General features: G+C 45.1%; 1 protein-coding gene across 1 annotated transcript in view; it reads right to left on the reverse strand.

Moving 5' to 3' along the window:
* Nucleotides 1–12,135, reverse strand: part of SLC26A2 (solute carrier family 26 member 2) — a 36,047-nt gene extending 23,912 nt beyond the window's left edge. Inside the window, exon 1 of the mRNA XM_017875799.1 lies at nucleotides 11,854–12,135. The gene's annotated coding sequence lies outside the window, so the exon portion shown is untranslated. The remainder of the gene's footprint in view (nucleotides 1–11,853) is intronic.
* Nucleotides 12,136–15,145: the final 3,010 nt, after the last annotated feature.

Here is a 15,145-nt window from a genome sequence, read left to right on the forward strand (position 1 = left end):
GAACACCGGTGCGAACTTCCTCGGCCCCTCCTCCTACGCGGGACCCGGGAACCTCGCCCGAGAACGCCGGAGCGAACTTCCTCGGCCCCTCCTCCTACGCGGGACCCGGGAACCTCGTCCGAGAACGCCGGTGCGAACTTCCTCGGCCCCTCCTTGTACGCGGGACCCGGGAACCTCGCCCGAGAACGCTGGTGCAAACTTCCTCGGCCCCTTCTCGTGCGCGGGACCCAGGAACCTCGCCCGAGAACGCCGGAGCGACTTTGTCGGCCTCCACCACCGGAGACCGGTGAACCTCGCCCCTCCCTCACATTGGCTTGTAAATAAAGTTTTTTTTGCCTTGCCTACTTGCCTTTTCTCTGGCATTTGCTCTGGGGGTCGCATTAAAGCAAATCACCCACCAATGATAGACTGGATTAAGAAAATGTGGCACATATACACCATGTAATACTATGCAGCCATAAAAAGGATGAGTTCATGTCCTTTGTAGGGACATGGATGAAACTGGAAACCATCATTCTTAGCAAACTATTGCAAGGACAGAAAACCAAACACCGCATGTTCTCACTCACAGTTGGGAATTGCAATGAGAACACTGGGACACAGGAAAGGGAACATCACACACTGGGGCCTGTCATGGGCTGGTGGGACGGGGGAGGGATAGCATTAGGAGATATGCCTAATGTAAAACGAGTTAATGGGTGCAGCACACCAACATGGCACATGTATACATATGTAACAAACCTGCACATTGTGCACATGTACCCTGGAACTTAAACTAAAAAACAAACAAATAAACAAAAAAAACCAGAGAACGGTTATGGGGGATTAGTGGGAGAGGAGACTACAAAGGTACCTGAGGGGGATTCTGGAGGGCCCTTTATGCCAGGTTAAGAAAGTTAGACTTAAACTGTATGCAATACATAGGCCCTGAAAGTTTTTGAGAAAGTCACTTACTCTATCACTCATTTGGCAAGTAATTATATATCTTCTGGTCTGATGTTATATTATTTCATTCTTTTTCCACTAAAGCAATTAGTATTTTACCTTCTGTCTTTTACAGATAAAAAATAGTTGAAAGTGGTTTTAGACAAACAAAACTAGGCCAGGCACAGTGGCTCACACCTGTAATCCCAGCACTTTGGGAGGCTGAGGCAGGTAGATTGCTTGAGGCCAGGAGTTTGAGATCGGCCTGAGCAATATGATGAAAACCCGTCTCTACTGAAAATAGAAAAGTCAGCCAGGCGTGGTGGTGCATGCCTGTAATCCCAGCTACTCAGGAGGCTGAGGCAGGAGAATCGCTTGAACCTAGGAGGTGGAGGCTGAAGTGAGCTAAGATCACGCCACTGCACTCCAGCCTGGGTGACAGAATGAGACCTTGTCAAAAAAAAAAAGAAAAGAAAAGAAAACTAAACTACAAACAGGTATAACCAAGACAGATTCTCCATGTATATAGTACCATCTGATCCTCTAACTCACTGTTGTCAGACAAGTCCAGGGAAGATCACAGCACTATGAAGGCCCAGGGAGGCCAAGGAGGAGCAAAGCCTTCTGTATTCCTCTCCATTTCATTCACTGATGCCTACAACCAGGACGGCACAGGCTACTTTCCAGGCCCTTGCCCTAGACTAAGAAATTAATACTGTGAGAGGACTGATCCTTTGGAGGAAAAGGATCCTTTGGAGGAAAAGATAAGATGACTACTCATCAGAGGAAAACTCAGATCCATCTGTGTTAAATGGGCCTGAAACCCATACTTACTGCATGAATGTCCTCAAGTGTCAACAAGCCTTCTTCGGCTGGATTAGCTAACTTTTCTATGTGAGCTCCTAGAGGTTGGCTACTGGTCTTCATTAAATTATAAACGTATTTTAAGCTCCTACTATAAGCTAACCACTGTGCTAGACACAATGCATCAGAACGTAGACCCCAAACCTAGGCGTCAATCTTTATTTCCCCTATGCCATACTCCCATATATAATCCATCAGTAAGTCCTGTCTGCTGTGCCTTGGATAATATATCTATCCTCTCCCCACTGCCCAAACTATTTGTAATCCAATCACATCTCACTACTGTCCTACCATCCTCTCTCACCTGGAATATTCTAAGAGCCTACAAGATCTGAACACTGCCTCCCTTTTTGCCCTTATTTCCTACTGGCTTTTTTGCAGTTGCTGGAACATGCCAAGTTGATTCCATTATTAGGGTCACTGTACTTGCTCAAGTTGTGTTTGCCTAGAATAATCATTTCCCAGATCTATACAGGTATGTTCTCATCCTTCAGGTCTCAGCTTTTATTTTTCTTTTTTAGTGACAGGATCTCACTCTGTCACTCAGGCTAGAGTGTGGTGGCATGGTCATAGCTCACTACAACCTCGAACTCCCAGGTCCAAGCAATCCTCCCACCTCAGCCTCCCAAGTAGCTAGGGCTACAGGTACACACCATGATACCTGGCTAATTTGTTTTATGTCTTTGTAGAGACACGGTCTTTGTGTTTCCCAGGCTGGTCTCGAACTCCTGGTCTCAATCAGTTCTTCCACTTCTGCCTCCCAAAGTGCTGGGATTACAGGTATGAGCCACCATGCCTGGCCTCAGTTTATATGTCAGCTCCTCACAGAAACCCTCCTTGACCATCCCAACCAGATAAAATAACACCTCCTTCCCAGCATACTCTATATCCTTACCTGGCTTTATTCTTCATAGCACTTCAGACTTCTGAATTTATATTACTTATAAGCAAAACTATTACAGTCTTTCTCGTACTTATTATGTTTCCATTATCAAGAACAATGCTTAGCACATATAGTAGAGGTTTAGTAAATCTTTGCTAAAATGAGTAACAACCCAATTTCTACCCACAATCAGTGGATTCAGACAGAGTTGAAACAGCATTCTAGGTACCATAACAGAAAGGTTTAGAGTATTCTGAGAGTAGAGAATAGGCTGCAGGCCAGTGTGAAGTAGGCAGCTGCAACGTTAATAAAAAGGGAAAAGATAACTCAGTCAAGTCAAAGATCACAGTATAGTCCAAGACCCAGGAAAAGGTCACACCAGGTTCCAGGTGCGAAGTTGTAGGAGATAAGGCTGGAGTCAAAGATTAGTTTTTACGTAATCCCAAGAAGTCACGAGTTCATCCTTTAAGCTACAGTTACCAAATGCCTAACCTCCAAGACAGGACAGGGCAGGAGGTTTGCCATTTCAGTGGTACAATTAGATAAGAAGTGGTGCTTAAAGGACATACACAGACAAATCTAAGATGAATTCTGAGGGACCACACAAAAGGAAGGATGATATATAGGAAGATGGAGAAGAAAATGGAAAGATAGGAAGCAGCAAAAAATCTGACTTCGGGTTTTTTAGATTTGAGATTTCTGTAATATGTCCAGATGGTATGTCCAGCAGGCAATTAGAAATGTGGTTCTCGAGTACAGGAGAGAAGCCAAAATTGGAAAAACAAACAGGGTGGAGGGAAAGGTATACAGTATCTCATTCTCATCTGAATTCCATTTATATGTTCAATAAATGTTTGTTGAATATGTGCTTTATCTTCCTAACTAGATTAAAATTATTCAAGATGTTCTCCACTTTTTGTGTACTATCGTAATACCTAGCGTAGAATTAGGCACATACAGGAAGTATCTAATAAATCATTTTTGATGGACAGATTGGTTTTATTTTAAAAGTTATTTTAATGAAAATTCTCCAAGAAGAATTAGCTTTGATTTTTGTTGGACAAAATTTTGATTTTTGTTTCTTTAAAAGACAATTGAGGCTGGGCGCAGTGGCTCACACCTGTAATCCCAGCACTTCGGGAGGCCAAGGTGGTGAATTGCTTGAGGTCAGGAGTTTGAGACCAGCCTGGGCAACATGGCAAAACCCTGTCTCTACCAAAAATGCAAAAATTAGCTGGGTGTGGTGGTGCGCACATGCGCACCTGTAATCCCAGCTACTCAGGAAGCTGAGGCACAAAGAATTGCTTGAACCCAGGAGGTGGAGGTTGCAGTGAGCCAAGATTGTGCCACTGAACTCCAGCCTGGGCAACAGAGCGAGAGTCCGTCTCAAAAAAGGACAATTGAGGCCAGGCGCGATGGCTCACACCTGTAATCCCAGCACTTTGGGAGGCCGAGGCAAGCGGATCACGAGATCAGGAGATCAAGACCATCCTGGCTAACACGATGAAACCCCGTCTCTACTAAAAATACAAAAAAAAACAAAAATTAGCCGGGCGTGGTGGCGGGCGCCTGTAGTCCCAGCTGCTCTGGAGGCTGAGGCAGGAGAATGGCGTGAACCCGGGAGGCGCAGCTTGCAGTGAGCCGAGATCGCGCCACTGCACTCCAGCCTGGGTGACAGAGCGAGACTCTGTCTCAAAAAAAAAAAGACAGTTGATACATTGCTGGTAGAAATGTAAAATGGTGTCAACACTGTGAAACACAGTTTGGTGGTTCCTCAAAAAGTTAAACACAGCACTGCTATATGACCTAGCAATTCCGCTTATACTCAAAGGACTAAAAACTGTAACTCAAACAGATATTTGTATACTAATGTTCATAACAACACTATTTACAATAGTCAAAAGGTGAAAATCCAAGTGTCCATCAACAGATGAACAGATAAAGCACAGTATAACCATCAAATGGAATATTATTTGACTATTAAAAAGGAATTAAGTTCTGATACTCTTCATCTACAACACGGATGAACCTTAACACCATTATGTTAAGCAGAAGACAGACATGATGCAAACTAAAAAAAAAAAAAAAAAAAAAAAAAAAAACCCTGAATCTGAAAAAAAAAAAAAAAAAAGACACAAAAGGACAAGTATTGAATGATTCCACCTATACAAAATATCTAGAAAAGGCAAAATGGGCCAGGCAGGGTGGCTCATGCTTATAATCCCAGCACTTTGGGAGGCTGAGGAGGGAGGATTGCTTGAGTCAAGGAGGTCAAGCTTGAAGTGAGCTATGATCATGCCACTGCACTCTAGTCCAGGTGACAGAACAACAACAATACACACACACACACAGAGAGAGAGAGAGAGAGAGAGAGAGAGAATGGGCATATAGAAAATAGAGTTTACTGGGTACTGGGGGAAGTGGTGAGTTACTGGTTACAGAGTTTCAATTTCAAGTTTTGGAAATAAATAGTAATAATGGTTACACACCATTATACACGTACTTCATGCCACTGCATTGTACACTATATTAATATTAGATGGAGATTTCAGGGACAAAAACTTTACAAAATGCAAACTAATCAGTCCTCAAGTTCATTTCCTGACACCTCCACCAAAAGAAATAAATAAAAAAAGTCTATACTAATTTCTAGTGACAGAAAGTAAATCAGTGGTTATTTTGGGATAGGAAGTAAAGAAGGGTAGGAGGGAGAGATTACAAAGGGGCATGAGGAGATTTTGGGGATTGATGGATATGTTCACTATCTGGATTGTGGTGACAGTTTTTTATATATACAGAGAGAGTACCTTTTAAATATGTACAGCTTATTGTATGTCAGTTACACTACAATAAAGCTATAAAATAGCTTTTAAAAAATAAGATAATTTTATCTGAAGGAGAAAACAGTCGCTTGAATATAACCTGTTACATAATTTTCTTTTTCTTTTCTTTAAGAGACACAGTCTCACTCTGTTGCTAAGACTGCAGTACAGTGGCCATTTATAGGCGCGATCATAGTTCACTGCTGCCTTGAACTCCTGGCCTCAAGTGATCCCCCACTTCAGCTTCCAGGTAGCTGGTATTACGAACACATACCGCTGTGCCCAACTAAGTCATTTTGCTTTCAATTGCAGTTTCTATTTCAATTCCTAAGAAATCATCACTGAATGTTCCAACACTCTGGATACACAGCCTTGGGAAATGTATTTCTTACGTCCCCAAACACATACAACTAACTTTGGGAGGAAGTACCTAAGCAATGTTTTATTTCTTTTGTAATATTTTATAAAACAGTTATATTTAGTCTTAAAATATGACAGCTTCATTGGATATATTTGATGACATATTAATCACATACAGGTTGAGTATCCCTAATCCAAAAATCCAAAATCCGAAATGCACCAAAATCTGAAACTTTTGAGCACCAACATGATGCTCAAAAGAAATGCTCACTTGGAGCAATTTGGATTTCCAGAGTAGAGATGCTCAACTAGTAAGTATAAGGCAAATATCAAAAAAAAAAAAAAAAAAAAAAAAAATCAGAAATCGGAAACACTGCCAGTCCCAAGCATTTCAGATAAGGGATACTCAACCTGTACTGGGATTTTCCTAAGAAGCCTAGGCCATTTAAAACTGAACTTCACAACCTGTTGTGAATATGGTGTGGTATGCGTGTTTGTTTATGTGTGTTTAAGTAACTGCTTTTAACACATAACACAATCTAAAACCACAGGCAGTGAGGGTCAGTAGAAAAATTAACCTGTTGTCAGGAGCCCACTCCAGGCAGTCATAACCCTCTGTCCCAACCATGAGATAGTTCAAACTAAATGATCAAATCATTAAGTGGCAGTTTTCCTGAATTACAGGTCTTTAGAGCTAGACAGAGATCAAGAAATCCAACCGCCATGATTTTTTGGTAAGATATAAGGGTTCAGCTGGGTACCGGTGGTTTACAGCTATAATCTCAGCACTTAGGGAGGCCGAGGCAGGCGGATCACTTGAGCTCAGGAGTCCAAGACCAGCCTGGCCCACATGGTGAAACTCCATCTTTACTAAAAATCCAAAAATTAGCCAGGCATGGTAGCACATGCCTATAATCCCTGCTATTTGGGAGGCTGAGGCACGAGAATCACTTGAACCCAGGAGACGGAGGTTGCAGTGAGGTGAGATTGCGCCACTGCACTCTAGCCTAGGCGACAGACAAGACTCTGCCTCAAAAAATAAAATAAAATAAAATAAAGGTTCAGATTAGTGAAATCGTTTGCTACTTAAAGGCAGAGATGGATCCAGAACCCAAGTATCCTGACTCCTAATCTTTTTCCTCTAATGGATTGCCTATGCCAGTCTCTGTAAGTGTATATACATCAGATAATTACAGGAAAACTAGAGTCAACCTAATAACAACTTAAAGATCTCAAGTTTCTGGAAAACCTGAAGTCTTAACATTGACTCGACATTAATGTGAACAAGTCAACAACCAAAGTCTCCTCTCTTATATGGAAAAATCTCAAACTAGGCTGGTAAGAACTACAGTGTAAGAAAAAAATATATATATACACATATATATATATTTCAATAAAAATAAACTAGACTAGAATATGTAGATTGGAAATAATTTTCCAGTACTTCACACGACTTTTTTTTTTTTTTGAGATGGAGTCCACTCTGTTCCCCCGGTTGGAGTGCCGTGGTGCGATCTCAGCTCACTGCAACCTCCACCTCCCAGGTTCAAGCGATTCTCCTGACTCAGCCTCCCAAGTAGCTGGGAATACAGGCACGTGCCACCACACCTGGCTAATTTTTTGTATTTTTAGTAGAGGCGGGGTTTCACCATGTTGGCCAGGCTGGTCTTGAACTCTGATCCCCAGTGATCCGCCCACCTTGGCCTCCCAAAGTGCTGGGATTACAGGCATGAGTCATCCCGCCTGGCCACAGGCAGCTTGTAAGCAGGGAAATCATGACTTGAACCTATACTGTTACTTGATTGCTTATTTTGAAGCTGTTTTTAAATCTTCAGAAAAATTGACAGAATGATACATGAAACACTTACACACTAACAATTCACCTATTTAGCAATTTTATAATTCGTAAGATGTTAACGCACTCTCTCTCCATACTTACATGGGTTTTGTTGTTGTTTCTGAACTATTTGAAAGTTGCAGGCATAGTTCAGCCTTAAACACTTTATTGAACCTACTTTTTTTTATTTTTTAAAACAGTTTTATTTTGAAATAACTGTAGACTTACAGAAAAGTTGCAAAAATAGTACACAGTTCCTGTATAATGGTTACTCAGTTTCCTCTAATATTGAACCTACATTTATTTTTTATTTTTTTGAGATGGGGTCTCACTCTGTCACCCAGGCTGGAGTGCAGTGGCATGATCTTGGCTCACTGCAACCTCCATCTCCCAGGTTCAAGCAATCCTCCCACCTCAGCCTCCTGAGTAGCTGGGACCACAAGTGCATGCCACCATGCCCAGCTATTTTTTTGTATTTTTTGTAGAGACACGTTTTCACCATGTTGTCCAGGCTGACTTGAACTCCTGAGCTCAAGTGATCTGCCTGCCATGGCCTCCCAAATTGCTAGGATTACAGGCGTGAGCCACAGTGCCCAGCCTGAACCTACATTTTTAAAGCACTATGCCTCTTCTTCAAAAGACGCATTCATTAGCAAGATGAGGTCAACCATTTCGATATGCTCTCCAAAAATCTGCACTGGCTCCCTATCTCCTACCAAATATGGTCTAAAAACGTTGGTATAAGATTCTATGAATGAGCCAGAAACTGCCACTGTTTTGCTTCCTCCCATGCAGCCCTAATGTTCCAATCACCAGTCCATGAAAATATTAAGCAGCCTTTGCCCTCAGGGCCTTGGCTCACGTTGCCCAGCCTCAAATGACACCTTATAAATTAGTCCCTTCCTAGATACAATATATAAAATAGAAGCCAGGCACAGTGGTTCATGTCTGTAATCCCAGTGCTTTGGGAGGCCAAGGCAGGAAGATCACTTTCAGGCCAGGGGTTTGAGGCCAGCCTGGGCAACATAGCAAGGCCTCATCTGTACCAAAAAAAAAAAAAAAAAAAAAATTAAACAAAGATATAAAATAGCCCGCCGGGTGCAGGGGCTCATGCCTGTAATCCCAGCACTTTGGGGGGCCGAGGCAGGTGGATCATCTGAGGCTAGGAGTTAGAGACCAGCCTGGCCAACATGGTGGAACCCCGTCTCTACAAAAAAAACCCAAAAAATTAGGCCAGGTGCGGTGACTTATGCTTGTAATCCCAGTACTTTGAGAGGTGGAGGTGGGTGGACCACAAGGTCAAGAGATTGAGATCATCCTGGCCAACATGGTGAAACCTCCTCTCTACTAAAAATAGAAAAATTAGCTGCACATGGTGGCACATGCCTGTGGTCCCAGCTACTTGGGAGGCTGAGGCAGGAGAATCGCTTGAACCCGGGAGGCAGAGATTCCAGTGAGCCAAGATTGCGCCACTGCACTCCAACCCGGAGACACAGCGAGACTCTGTCTCAAAAAAAAAAAAAAGAAATACAAAAAATTAGCCAGGCATGGTGTCGTGTGCCTGTAATCCCAGCTACTGGGGAGGCTGACACAGCAGAATCACTTGAACCCAGGAGGCAGAGGTTGCAGTGAGCCAAGATCGTGCCACCACACTCCAGCCTGGGCAACAAGAGTGAAACTCTGTCTCAATAAATAAATAAATATACATATATATATATGTGTGTGTGTGTGTGTGTGTGTATATATATATATATATATGCACCACTGCCATTACTGCCATTTCCATGTCTTCCTCCTGGGCCCAGCCCTGCCTTGCACTCCTATGCCCTTTGCTTTATTTTTCTCCATAGCTCTTCTCACCATTACATACTACACATTGTTAATTGTCTTTCTCATGAGGGCAATGACTTGCTCTGTTTTGTTCAAAGCTGTATTCTCAGTGTCTTGAACATGCCTTGCACCTTATAAACGCTTAGCAAGTATCTGTTGAGTGAATTAGAATTTAACAGCTACATGATAAGGAAAAAGGAGTTACTTTCCCCTTTCTCACTTAACTCTCCAACCCCACTCTTCTACCCCCCACATGCCAAAACCAAACTTACGTCAAGAAATTACAGCTTGTCAAGCATCTGCCTGGGGGTTTATGTTCTCTAAAACTGTGATTACCCTTCTGTCAATCATGGGGAAAAAATAAAAAAATAAAAGTGTGGACAGGGCACAGTGGCTCATGCCTGTAATCCCAGCACTTCAGGAGGCCAAGACAGGAGGATTGCTTGAGCTCAGGAATTTGAAACCTGACTAGGCAATGTGGTGAAACACCATCTGTACAAAACTACAAAACTAGCCAGGTATGGTAGCGTGCACCTGTGGTCCCAGCTACCTGGGAGGCTGAGGTGGAAGGATTGCTTGAACCCACAAAGTCAATGTTGCAGTGAGCCTAGATTGCACCCCTGCACTTCTAGCCTGGATGACAAAGTGAGACCTGGTCTCCAAAAAAAAAAAAAAGTCAAATCAGAAATATATAAAAGTGTAATTAATGTTTTTTTCCCTCAAAAATTACCTCTAGCCCAGAGTATGTTCATCTCTAGACCTTCCCCTAGGAGGCAGCACATTACAGTACAATAATTTTCAAATACAGAGAGCTGTTAGCTTCTTAGGACCACCCCTGCAAATCCAGGATGAGATCCAGGGCTCCGCACCCTAGATGACGCTGAACCAGTGAGCTTAGGACCACACTTGGACAATCACTGGATGTATTCTGGAAGTCAAACAGATCTCTGTTCAGATCCCAGCTATACTGTTCAGCAGTTATATGGCACTGGGTAAAACTTCACTTTACTCAGCATCAATTTCTGACCTGTAAAATGGGGTAACATTACCTAACTTGCTGGTTTGTAAGGCTAACACAACTATCTACACAGTGCCTGGCATATAGCATTTACTCAATAAACGATAGCTATTAGTCTCTGTCCCTTGTTATCTCCTGCCTTGAGATTCCTGTTTGTTTTTAAAGGGTTCATTCCTTTCCAGCAGCTTTGGCCCTCCCATTTCTTATTGATTCAATTTTCAAAAACAAAAAGTTCTGCTTAATCTAGTATTGCATATCATATTAGTTGTAGATTTCACATAAAGAACTGTTGGGGATAAGGAGAAAAAACAGGTTACCTAGAATGGGTGCCGGAAGGCAATTTAAGTTCTGAACATTTCTAACTCACTGTGGTCCCCAATCTGTGTAGGGAAGGAGCCCAGCCTGATAGTCTATGAGTTTGGAGAGCTGGGTACAAGTTCTAGCTCTGCAAAAGACTTGCTGTGTAATTTTAGGCAAGGCTCTGGGTCCTCTCTGTCTTCTCAGTGTTTCCATCCATCCAGTGAAATAATTCCAACTTAGTGTATGAATCAGAAAGAACAGGTCCTGATTTTGCACATAATCGGGTGTGTGATTTTTTTTTTTTTTTTTTGAGATGGAGTTTCGCTCTTGTTGCCCAGGCTGTAGTGCAATGGCACAAAGCAACTTCCACCTCCCAGGTTCAAGCGATTCTCCTGCCTCAGCTTCCTGAGTAGCTGGGATTACAGACATGCACCACCACGCCCGGTTAATTTTGTATTTTTAGTAGAGATGGGGGTTTCTCCATGTTGGCCAGGCTGGTCTGGAACTCCCGACCTCAGGTGATCCGCCCGCCTCGGCCTCCCAACGTGCTGGGATTACAGGTGTGAGCCACCACGCCTGGCGGGTGTGTGATTTTTAATAACCAAGATAACCAAGCCGTCTCGCCTGTCCCGGCCTCAATTTCCCCATCTGTCCGAGGTGGCGGTGGCTCCTATCTCCTAGATCCCGATTCCAGATATCTAGGTTCGAGACGGATCAACGACGACTGGAAAAGCAGCGGAGTGCGTGGCACCCGGCGAGATATGCGGGATGGAGGGTGGGTGGGCAGCCGCCAGCCTGAGGGGCGGGCCCGGATCCCAGGGGTGCAGCGCCACTCGCCCGGCCCCGGACCACCCGGGAAATAACCAGACGCACGTCCCGCTCCACGGCGGCGACCCCTGATCTAGGATTCTACCGCGCGGGGACCCAGGCAGAATGACTCTGGGAGGGGCCCGCTGACCGCGTGGCGGCCAGCACCGCTCCCTCCCTCTTCCCTAGTGTGCTTCACTATTCTCACCTCTCGGGGCCCGGCCGCCCCACGCAACCAGGCGCCGCAGCACGCGTCTTCCACCGTTGCAGGACTGAAGTGGACACCGCGGTGCCGATAGAGCTAGACCTGCCCGTCCCTTTCCCCGCCCATCGCTCGGACTCCTGAGGAGGCGGGGTCCAGCTGGCGGGACCTACGGGAGCGGCAAGGACGCACCGGCGAAGAGGTGCCGGATGCGGAGCCAGTGCAAACACCCGCGGCCGAGGCCGTCACGTAGTTATGCCGAACGAGCGACGCTACCACCAGCCAATAACTCAGCCAAGACCGGGGAGGGTGCCGCCCTCTGACTACTCTCCTCCTCGCGATTTGCTGCCCTGGACAGAAGAGCCCACGCTTGCACGGATTCTTAGGAAGGTTCCGCCCCTGCCTTTGTGGCGTTGACTCCTCCGCGGAGAGAGCGGATGACCGGCCTCGGCGGCTAGCTTGTGGCCAGTGTGAAATAGCAGAAGAGGTGCGGAAGCACTCTGCCCATAGTTTTGAAGGGCTCAGCGTTTGCGATCGGCCATGTCTTTATCCAGTACTTCTTGGGACCCTGTTCCCTCCCACCCGCCTTTGTAGAAGGGGAAATTGAGGCCCCGAACGGGAAAAGGTCTCCTAGAATGTTAGAGGCTCTTGTCCCACTATAACTCATTTCCCATCAAAGATTCCAGTAACCAGAAGACTAAAATGTAAATTAAAAGGCCAGGCGCAGTGGCTCACGCTTGTAATCCCAGCACTTTTGGGGGCCGAGTAGGGAGGATCGCTTGAATCCAGGGGTTCGAGACCAACCTGGGCAGTATAGCGGAACCTTGTCTCTATAAAAATTAAAATGTAATTGTAGTTTTTGCTAAAATCCTTAGTGGGTTTCATGGCATTTGTAGGTAAAATCAAACCCTCCCTATGCCCTCAAGTTACTGTGTGCTTCGGGCACTCATTTCTGCCCCCCTCCCTCGCTGATTTCCACCCATACTGGCCCCCTTTGCTCGCCAGGCTTGTTCTCTTCAGGGACCTAAACATTGGTTCCGACTAGCTGATTTCTTCTGGTCTCTCAGGTCTCACCCAAAACACCAGCCCTCTCCACAGCGAGGCCGTCCCTGACCACCCTGTGTAAACTAGCCGGTCAGTCACATCCTTTCAGGTCATCTTGATATAATGATCTGCCTCGAACTGGCCACTGTTGAGTATGTATTAATTTGTTTATTCCTCACCTTGTTTGTAGCTTGCACGGGCCCACCAGATGAGTGTGAAGGAGGGCCTGTGAAGGAAGCATGATAAACTTCCTTTCCTTCCCTTTCCGGTGAACGTCTTCACAGTCATTTCTTATCTAGAGATGATCCCCAGGTTTCTGTTACCCATCAGATTCAGAGTTTCCAAAAAGTCATCAGCTGTCTTGGGAATCAGAACAGGAACACCTGGGTTCTACTCCTGATGCTGCCCCTTGTGGCTGAGGACAAATCATTTCACCTCAATGGACATTGATGTTTTCACCTTTCAAAGCCAGACATGGTAGCATGTGCCTGTAGTCCCAGTTGCTCGGGAGGCTGGGGTGGGACGACAGCTTGAGCCCTGTAGGCAGAGGTTGCAGTGAGCCGAGATCGTGCCACTGCACTCCAGCCTGGGTGACAGAGTGAGATCCCATCTCAAAAACAAACAAACAAACAAAAAACACCAGACCTGTCAAATTTAATACTGCCTATCATTCTTTGATTTTATTTCACACATATTCATCTGCATTACAGATAAAGAAATTGGAGCTCAGAATATTATTACTTACCAAGTTTATTCAGCTAACAAGCGGTGGATTTTGAGATGGGATGGAGATGGATTTTTGACCTGGGAGCTGTGACATGCCAGCACCCAAGAACATGTAGCTGTAGCCCGGGGCCAGGAGAAGCTCCTAGTAAAGAAACTTTAGGTTGGTCATTGGTGCCTCTGCCTCGTAGTTCAGCATCCCTGGCTGCTGTTTACTGTTGTGGTCCCTCCCTGCCCTCCACACACGCATCCCAAGGGGCTCCATGCAGCCAGACTTTGGTCTGCCATGCTACCTTCCCTTCACTGATGTTCCAGTGCTCCACAGCAGGAATCAAAGGCAGGGGGTGGAGGGGTGGGTGGGGGGAACAATAACCAAAACCCTGCTACTGGAAAGCTGGCCAATAATTAGCTTCTCCTTGATGACATCGCGTCAGCAGCACTTGGATCTCTTTACCCCTAGCTTGGGCATTTTTTCCCTCCTGTTGGTCTCAGGGTTCGTAGAGGTGACTGGTAGCCGGAGGGCCACATTTTATAGCCATTACCCTTCCCAAACAGCTTTTCCAAAGCGTAACTAATGATGTATGCACTGGGGGCATGGTGGGCCAGCAAAGAGGTCATTTCAGGTTGGGGCCACTTCAGGATTTACCTCCTCAGCATTTCCTGATCACCTACTCTTCCCAGGTGGGACAACTCACTTCCTCTGAGGCCCCACTGGACCTTGAACTCCCACTGGACTCCCACTATTCAATGAGCTATTCCTAGTGTGCTATTCAGGCTTCATTTTCACTGCTATAAGTGTCTTTTTTTTTTTTTTTTTTTTTTTTTGAGACAGGGTCTTGCTCTGTCACCCAGGCTGGAGTACAGTGGTGCAATTATAGATCCCTGTAACCTCAAACTCCTGGGCTCAAGTGATCCTCCCCACTTAGCCTCCTGAGTAGCTAGAACCACAGCCAACCACCACACCCAGCTAATTTTTAAATTTTTTTATAGAAATGGGGGTCTCCCTATGTTGCCCAGCCTGGTCTCAAACTCCTGGCCTCAAGTTATCCTCCTGCCTTGGCCTCCCAAAATATCAGGCATGAGCCACCATGCCTGGGCAATTTTACTTTTTTACAAAACATTTTGTAAAATGTTAGCTCCAAATTGTTCTTGGAAATAGGTAACACAAAGTAAACAAATTAAAAAGGTCAAGGGTTTACAGTAAAAAGTAAATCTTCCTCATAGCCTATTCTTACCCCGGTGTACCTTTCTAGAGGCAAGCACAGCACCTGTTTTCCTATGTTGCTTTCCAGATTTATTCTATACCAGCAGTTCTCAGTTCTGTACAAGGTCAGGAGTTCGTGACCAGCCTGGCCAACATGGTGAAACCCTGTCTCTACTAAAAATACAAAAAATTAGCCGGGCGTGGCGGCGGGTGCCTGTAATCTCAGCTGCTCACGAGGCTGAGGCAGGAGAATCGCTTGAACCCAGGAGGTGGAGGTTGCAGTGAGCTGAGACTGCACCATTGTACTTCAGCCTGGGCAACAAAAGC

The sequence above is a fragment of the Rhinopithecus bieti genome, unplaced genomic scaffold (genome assembly GCF_001698545.2).
Source record: "Rhinopithecus bieti isolate Rb0 unplaced genomic scaffold, ASM169854v2 scaffold_7673, whole genome shotgun sequence".
Taxonomy (NCBI): Eukaryota; Metazoa; Chordata; class Mammalia; order Primates; family Cercopithecidae; genus Rhinopithecus; species Rhinopithecus bieti.